An 8,576-nucleotide genomic window follows, 5' to 3' on the forward strand; every position below is an offset into this window, starting at 1 on the left:
ATCATCTCTGCTAAGATCTCTTTTATCTTTATGATGATAGCGTCACCAGAATATCTGGCAAATCTGTACCTGCCATCTGATGTAGCAAGTACATGTCCTACAGGTTCGCTCCGTTCTTCCCAGTTCCCCATCACTGCAAGCGGGAGACAGACATGATGACCTTAGCGCTGGAAAGAGCTCGTTACATGAGAAAATCAACTCCACGCTGATGTTAATTAGCAGGCAGCACCAAAATACTGGCACTGCCTGCACTCTCTCGGCAGGCAGACATTATCATTGGTTGTCGCTGTTGCCAGCAGGCTTCCAGCGCGAATTTTTAGCCCAATGTGTCTAATTGGGACAGTGGGGTTTGGGGCTACCGATACACAGATACTAAAAGAATTGGCACAGGTTATTAAGGCCAGAAAAATAGCAAACAAAGCACTGGGTTTTGTAATGTCCGTGTGTAATTGAGACACGGACTGCAGAAGTTGGTTATAACAGGTGTTTACTGAATGGAGACAAAACTGGAACTGCTATACAAAGTTACTACACAGGCTTATATACAGGGGTGGTCACTACTGGTACTGCAGTATACAGGGGCTGCAGAATATAGTTCCTTCTTCAAGGTACATACACTACAATTCCTCCCCTTTTAGCTAAACAGTACATAACATTCGATTAATAATTAAATAACATATTTACAATTACAGTTGCAAAATACATTAGCTGAAGTTAATCAATTATAAATTCAGTCTTTGAGGAGGCTTCCTGATTCTGTCCGGATAACGCCTCTTTGGGGTATCAGGTTCTTCTGGCAAAGTTGATTTGGGATCAACGTCGTTGTTTGGTTCGTCTGCTTCCAATATCACCGATTCTGAGGTAGATGCAATTGGTACTTCGGTTTCATCACCAGGTGTATAGGATCGTGGTGTAGATTTGACGTTTTCCAGTGACTCTAGAATCTGGTCAGCATGGCGTCTTACACTGCTCTCTCCAATGTCCACGGTATACATTAGAGGTCCTTGCCGTGTGCAGATCGTTCCTGGCTGTCATTTCTCTGTGCGGTGGTCCCGGGCCAAAACTGGTTGACCTATCTAGAAACTCCTGGTTGGCCTTTCATTCATATTCTGAAACTGCCTGTTCTCCACATCTCTTCTGATGTTTGGCTTAACCAAATCCAAGCAGCATCTTAGTCTTCGATTGAAGAACATCATGGCTGGAGTTTGGTTGGTAACCGCATGTGTCGCATTCCGGTAGGCAAACAAGAAGTTATCCACCTTGTGTTGTAGGGGTATGTCTTCATTACACATTGCCTTGATAGCCTTCTTGAATGTTTGAATGAACCTCTCAGCCAATCCATTGGTGGCTGGATGATATGGGGCGGATGTGTAATGCTTAACACCATTGTTCTTTAAGAACCTCCGGAACTCTTCAGACACAAACTGTGGTCCATTGTCGGAGCAAATCTGTTCAGGCAGCCCATTTCTGGCGAATATGGTTCGTAAGACTGTGATAGTTTTTTCTGTGGTGGTTGAGGGCATTTTTATTACCTCTGGCCACTTTGAATGTGCATCCACCGCAATTAAAAACATCGAGTCCATAAATGGACCAGCAAAATCAATGTGTACCCTTTGCCATGGAGATGAGGGCCACTCCCATGGATGTAGAGGGGCTTGTGGTGGGGCGTTTTGGACCTTCTGGCATCCTGTACAGCTCTTGGTCATCTCTTCGATTTCTCTATCGATTCCCGGCCACCACACAAACGCTCTGGCTAAGTTCTTCATTTTTACCCCTCCCAGATGACCCTCATGAAGCTCATTGAGCACTCTATCCTTCAATTTGGGTGGAATTACTACTCTGGATCCACACATCAAGGTTCCTCGGCACACTGACAGCTGTTCTCTTCTCGGCGAGAATGCTGGCAACAGTGGTTCGCCATGTACTGGCCATCCCTTCACCGTTAAATCATAGACCCTGGAGAGTGTTGGGTCATTTCGTGTTTCCTTTTCTATGTTTGCATTCGTCACAGGTAGACATTCGAATATGGTCGAGTGGAATATCTCCACAGGATCCACTGCAGGTGCTTCTTCCACCGTCGGCAACGGTAGGCGCGACAATCCATCAGCATTCCCATGCTGTTTAGTTCCTTTGTACTCGATGTCATATTGGTGTGCCCCGAGGAAAAGGGAACACCTCTGTAGCCGTTGTGCTGTCATTATCGGGACGCCCTTCTTAGGGTTGAAAATGGAGACAAGAGGTTGATGATCAGTTAGTAGAGTAAATTTCTGTCCGTGCAGGTAGTGATTGAACTTCTTCACCCCCCACACCAGGCTGAGGGCCTCTCTGTCAATCTGGGTGTAGTTACGCTCGGCTGCAGTCAACGAGCGTGACGCAAAAGCTATCGGCCTCTCTAAACCATCAAGGGATTTATGTGACAGTACCGCTCCAACGCCGTAGGGAGACGCATCGCACGCCAGTCTTATCGGTAGTGATGGGTTGTAGTGAGCCAATACTTCTCTTGAAGTGATCAGGCCTTTACACTTCTGAAAGGCCCACTTACATTCATCGCTCCATTTCCATGCTACTCCAGTTTGTAGCAGGGTGTTCAGTGGGTGTAGAATTGTGGACAAATTCGGCAAAAACTTATGGTAGTAATTCACCAATCCGAGAAATGACCTCAGTTGTGACACATTTTCAGGCGCTGGAGCCTTAACTACCGCTTCAATTTTGTCAGGGGACTTATGTAAACCCTCTTCATCAATCACGTGGCCACAATACGATATTTGTTTCTAAAAAAACTCGCACTTGGTGCGATTGGCTCATAGCCCATGTTCTCTTAGTCTAGTGAGCACCTGCTCTAGGTTGGCAAGGTGTTCACTGTCATTTTCACCTGTCATTAGGTTGTTGTCCAAGTAACACTGAGTCCCCGGAATCCCTTGCAGAACTGGTTCCATCGCTCTTTGCCATATAGCCGGAGCTGATGCTACTCCGAATACCAGTCGATTATACAGGTAGACTATCCTTTATCCGAAAACCTCGGGACCAGCCGTGTTTCGGTTTTTGGAAAATTTCGGATTTCGGAAGGTGGTTCGGCGGGGGTCCGTGGGGGGGTCGGCGGGGGTCCGCGGGGGGGTCGGCGGGGGTCGGGGTCGGCAGGGGTCCGCGGGGGGGTCCGCCGGGGTCGGGGTCAGCGGGGGTCCGCGGGGGGGTCCGCGGGGGGGGTCGGCGGGGGTCGGGGTCGGCAGGGGGGTCGGCAGGGGTCCGCGGTTGGGGGGGTCCGTGGGGGGTCGTGCACCACTCTGGTCATGTCGTGTGCATGACTTACGCTGACCGAAAAAACCTTCGGTTTTTAGAGGGTTTTGGTTTTCGGAAGTTCGGGTAAAGGGTAGTCTACCTGTACTGGTAAAGACCTTTGTGAGTGTTTATCGTGAGATATTTCCTAGAGGATTCTTCAATCTCCATCTGCAAATATGCTTGCGCTAGGTCAATTTTTGTAAAACGTTTCCCTCCAGATAGTGAGGCGAAAATATCTTCTATCCTCGGAAGAGGATATTGTACTGTGTGAAGGACTGGGTTCACAGTCACCTTGAAGTCCCCACAGATGCGAACCTTCCTTGGCTCCTCAGACTTATTGTTTAACGCTTTATTCATGACAGGAACGATGGGTGTCGCCCACTCGCTCCAGTCTACCTTAGATAACACGCCTGCATTCTCCAGATTCTCCAGCTCTGCCTCGACAGCTGGGCGAATTGCTTACGGTACCGGTTTTCCTTTGAAAAACTTGGGAATTGCATTCTCTTCTAATTTTATCGAGGCGGTTACGCCTTTAAGGGTTCCCAGTCCTTGTTGAAATACCTCTTTAGCGTTAGCTAAGATTTTTGACAATCGGCCAGGTGTGACGTCGTCATCCTTTTTACCAGCCACAGTCAGTGCCTGAATGGAGTGCCAGTCTAAACTTATCTTTCTGATCCATTCACGTCCCAATAATGGTGGTCCACCATCTTGCAGTATGTACAGATACAATTTCTGTATTTCCTTGCCGTTGTATTCGACAGGCACCCTTATTTTCCCTCTGGGGTATACTTTCTGCCCCGTATGTGCCTTCAAGACAATGGCTGTGTCTTTCAAGGGTATGTGTGAGAATAGCCGCTCGTAGTCTCGTCGATTCATGATGGTCAGGGCTGATCCTGTATCCAATTCCATTTTGACTTGGGACCCTGCTATCGTGAGGGTGACCCAAATGGTTCGGTGATCCTCTTTTGCGATTACGTTGTTTAGTTTGAGACAGCTTAGTCTCTTGTTCCCGGATTCACTATCGCTCTTCTGGTCTTCGGAACTACTGTCCGTCATCTTTTGTACTTTCCTGTACTGTTCCTTAGTAGTCTTTTTGTTGTCGTTAGTCTTCTTCCCGGACCTGCAAACTCGTGCAATGTTTCCCATCTTTCCGCATTGCCTGCATGTTTTGTCCTTGGACCAGCAGTCCTTCTGGTCATGGGTTGTTCTGCCGCAGCGATAACATTTTTCAAATCCCCATGTCATTTCATGGGTGCCATATTCCTGTGGCTTTTGCTGTATTTCCGCATCTCCCCTTGCTGCTGCTTCGTACGATACTGCCACGCTGAAAGCCTTATCTAGCATCAGCTCTTTCTCTGAGAGTAACCTCTTCTGGGTTCCTTCACTCAGGAGTCCACAGACAAATTTGTCCTGTAGGGTATCTGCCAGTCCTGCTCCGTACTGGCAGTGCTTTGATAGCTTGCGTAGTTCCGTAAGGTAATCAGCATTGCTCTCATCTTTATGCTGATTTCTCTTGTGGAATTTAAATCTTTCTGCTATCAGCAGCGGTGTAGGATTTAGGTGTTCCTGTAGGATATCAACAATTTCGTTAAAACTCTTCGCCATCGGTTTGACTGGAGTGATCAGGTTCTGCAATAGGCCGTACGTTCTTGCGCCCATTAAGTTTAGCAGTACCGATGCCTTTTTCTCATCGGCCACTTCATTTGCCTTGCAATATACTTCGACTCTTTCCACATATGTGGTCCAGTCTTCTATTGCATTATCGAAGGCAGTGATATTGCCAGTCTTCGGCATCTTGGAGATCTAAGATGGTGCCTCCCGCACTTTGCCTTCTTCCCCGATTGAACAAAATGGCGCCTCCCGCGCTTTGCCTTCTTCCCCGCTGGATTAAGATGGCGCCTCCCGCGCTTTCTGCCTTTTCCGCTGCTGCCAGCGCTGTTGCTGGCATTTTTATGCCTTGATGGCGACGCCCTATGGTCTTCGCGTGCTTCCCCCCGCGCTGCTGCTAACGCCGCTCTCCGCAATCCCCGTGGCAAGCTGCAGCTCCTCGCGGCTTTCTGCGCTTCTAATTTCTTTTTCTTTTATTTTAATTACTGTTCCCGTCGTCAGAGCAGACCCTATGGGACACTTCCCTCCCTCTTCTCGGGTCTGTACGCTGCCCGGCTTCGTAGCACCGGCCGCGCCCTGTGTGCTCCACCCTCTCTCTCTCCTCTTCCCGACAACGCTGCTCGGCCCCATTGAAAAGCCACCCGATCGAGCTCTAGCCCGCCGCAGCCCAGGAAGAATCAGTGTACTACCTGCCACCAGCCCGATTAGCTGGAACACCATAGACTGGATAACCAAGCCCAGCTCTCGACAGCCTCTCCTGCAAATCTTCGAATTCGATGAATCAGAGGGTGGTGGCCCACGGTCGACGCCCGTTTCTTCTGTTTGTTTTTTTTTCTTTTTGGATTTCTTCCTTCTGGCTTCGACCTCTAATAACTTCGCTTCAGGGATGGATCCCCGTGAGGTGGTGCAGAACTGTAGGTAAGTTTGGATCTGTTCGTCGCCAATGTAATGTCCGTGTGTAATTGAGACACGGACTGCAGAAGTTGGTTATAACAGGTGTTTACTGAATGGAGACAAAACTGGAACTACTATACAAAGTTACTATACATGCTTATATACAGGGGTGGTCACTACTGGTACTGTAGTATACAGGGGCTGCAGAATATAGTTCCTTCTTCAAGGTACATACACTACAGGTTTCATTTCTAGAGGGATAGAATTGAAAAGCAGAGAAGTTATGCTAAACTTGTATGGAACCTTTGTTAGACTGCACTTGGAATACTGTGAACGGTTCTGGTCTCCATATTATAAAATGGACATAGAGGCACTGGGGAAGGTGCAAAACAGATTTACTAGAATGACACCAGAACTGAGAAGTTATACCTATCAGGAATGATTGAACAGGCTGGTGCTCTTTCTGCGGAGTGATCTGTTGAGGTCTTCAGGATTATGAAAGAGTTTGATAGGATAGACGTAGAGAAGATGTTTCTACTTGTGACCAGAATTTGGGGCCATAAATATAAGATAGTTACTAATAAATCCAATAGGGAATTCAGGGGAAACGTCTTTACCCAGAGAGTGGTTAGAATGTGGAACTCAATACCACAATGAATAGTTCAGGTAACTAGCATAGATACATTTAAGGGGAATCTAGATAGACACAAGGGAGAAAGGAATATGTTGATGGGATTAGATGAAGAAGGGTGGGAGGAGTCTCATGTGGAGCATAAACAAAGGCATGAACTTGTTGGGCTGAATGGCCTGTTTTTGTGCTATAAATATTAACAGTAAGAATGCTGTCAGAGAATTGGTGCATGGTTGGTCTCTATCTTAACTCCATCGACCTGCCTTGGTTCCATAACACTTATTACCCTTGCTTAACAACAGCATATCAATCTCAGTTTTGAAATTTTCAATTGATTTAGCCTCAACAGCTGTTTCGGGGAGAAAGTTCCGTTTCCCCCTCCCCCACGCCCCCTCACCCCGCCTTAGTGTGAAGAAGTGCTTCCTGACAACACCGCTGAATGGCCTGGTTCTAATCTTAAGGTTGTGCCTCCTTATTCTGGACTCCACCACCAGAGGAAATAGTTTCTCTTGATCTGCCCTATCAACCCCTTTAGTCATCTTAAACATCTTAATTAGACCGCCCCTTAATTTCCTATACTCAAGGGAATAAAAATCTAGTCTGTGCAACCTGTCCTCATAATTAGAAGTGTAGTTGGATCAGATAAACAGACAGGGACCTATAAAATGAGTTCAATAAAATCAGTAACTGGGCAGAACACTGACTAGTGAAATTTAATCTATATTAGTGTAAATTACTGAATACAGAAAGATAAAATGGATGGCATGTACATAGATTTAATGAATGGTGTAGAAATAGATACAAGTGAAGGTAACAGAGATCTAGGGATGTTAGAAGATGCTCCACTGAACATGTCTAAGTATGGTGGATCAGCAACCAACACAGCAAATGGAATGTTATTATTTCTGCAGAACAGAGGAGTACTGTATTAATATTGGTGTAACTTTGTACCCATAGTTAACTATGGGATGTTCTCTAACCTACCAGCTGGAAATATTTGCATGATTGTAAGCAGCAGGTTGTGTATTAAAATGCCTGGTGAATACAAACCACGGGGGGGAAAATTGGGTCGCGCCGCTTTGGGGTGCTAACTTCACTACTTTTAGCGCCCCAAAAAAGTTAGCACCCCCGCACACGGAATTGCATGGTAGCGCCCCAAGCAGGAGGCGGGGTTGTAGGGGGTGGCGTGTGCCCAGTCAGCTCTGCTCCTGACTGTCTCTGAGCAGTTCGAATCGCTCCACATCCCCTGGGTTCTAGACACCGGACTTAGGTACAGGCGGCGATACAAAAAATCAAGTAGACAAGTGGTTTGGTGCAAGAAAACCAAATTATATTAAAAGGTTGAATAAAACACAATACTACTGAGAATTACTGGTATAGTTACAGGCATAAAACAGTTAATACACTTATATGGAAATGGGGAACACACGGCACATCGAGGGAAACAAATACATTAAAAATCTCCTTATCCTTATCCCACCCCCTATACCTAACTAGATTAAGCTATGAGGGGCCAGGAATTCATGCTCACCAATTCAAAACCTGTTGCTTTAGATGGTGGGGTTTGAGGTCCGCTCCTTCTGTCCTTTGGGGTATCCCGTCGCCACATGGTCACAGGGCGCGGCGCTGAAGTTGTTTGTGCAAAGCCACCCTCCCTTTTTCTCCGTTAACGTCTTTGTCAGGTACTTCATCGCGATGGGCCTTCTTCTCCTTCGGGCGGTCGCCGATGGTATTGCTGTGGTCGGGGGTCGGTTGGCGATCTTTACCGTCTAATGATTTTGCTATCCATGCTACACCAGCTTATAACTAGGCCGTTTGTCTAGATTTTGCTACCCATTCTTTGAACACCAGTATATTCTTAAATTGGGGTTTTACTGTCCATGCATGTAACGCCAACTTATTCACAAAACGCCAGCTTATAACTAGGCAGTTGCTACCCAACGCGTCTTTCGCTGCCCTTCTCTGCTCTTATCGGTTTACCGTATTCTTCGTTTCGTCTCGTCTCGTCTGCCCGTTTGTGGCCTGTGTGGTTTCGAACTCGGGTCTCGTTCTCCTCCCACGTTGGGCCCTCAGTGTAGTAATGGGCGTCCTTGGTGTTGAGCGGCGCGGGGAGCGAGAAGAGAGCCCGCCACGAGGCCAGGGCACGAGAACGAGAGGCAGCAGGCCA

This window comes from Somniosus microcephalus, chromosome 4, assembly GCF_052327205.1.
Source record: "Somniosus microcephalus isolate GS21.2 chromosome 4, FLI_Smic_1.0, whole genome shotgun sequence".
Classification (NCBI taxonomy): Eukaryota; Metazoa; Chordata; class Chondrichthyes; order Squaliformes; family Somniosidae; genus Somniosus; species Somniosus microcephalus.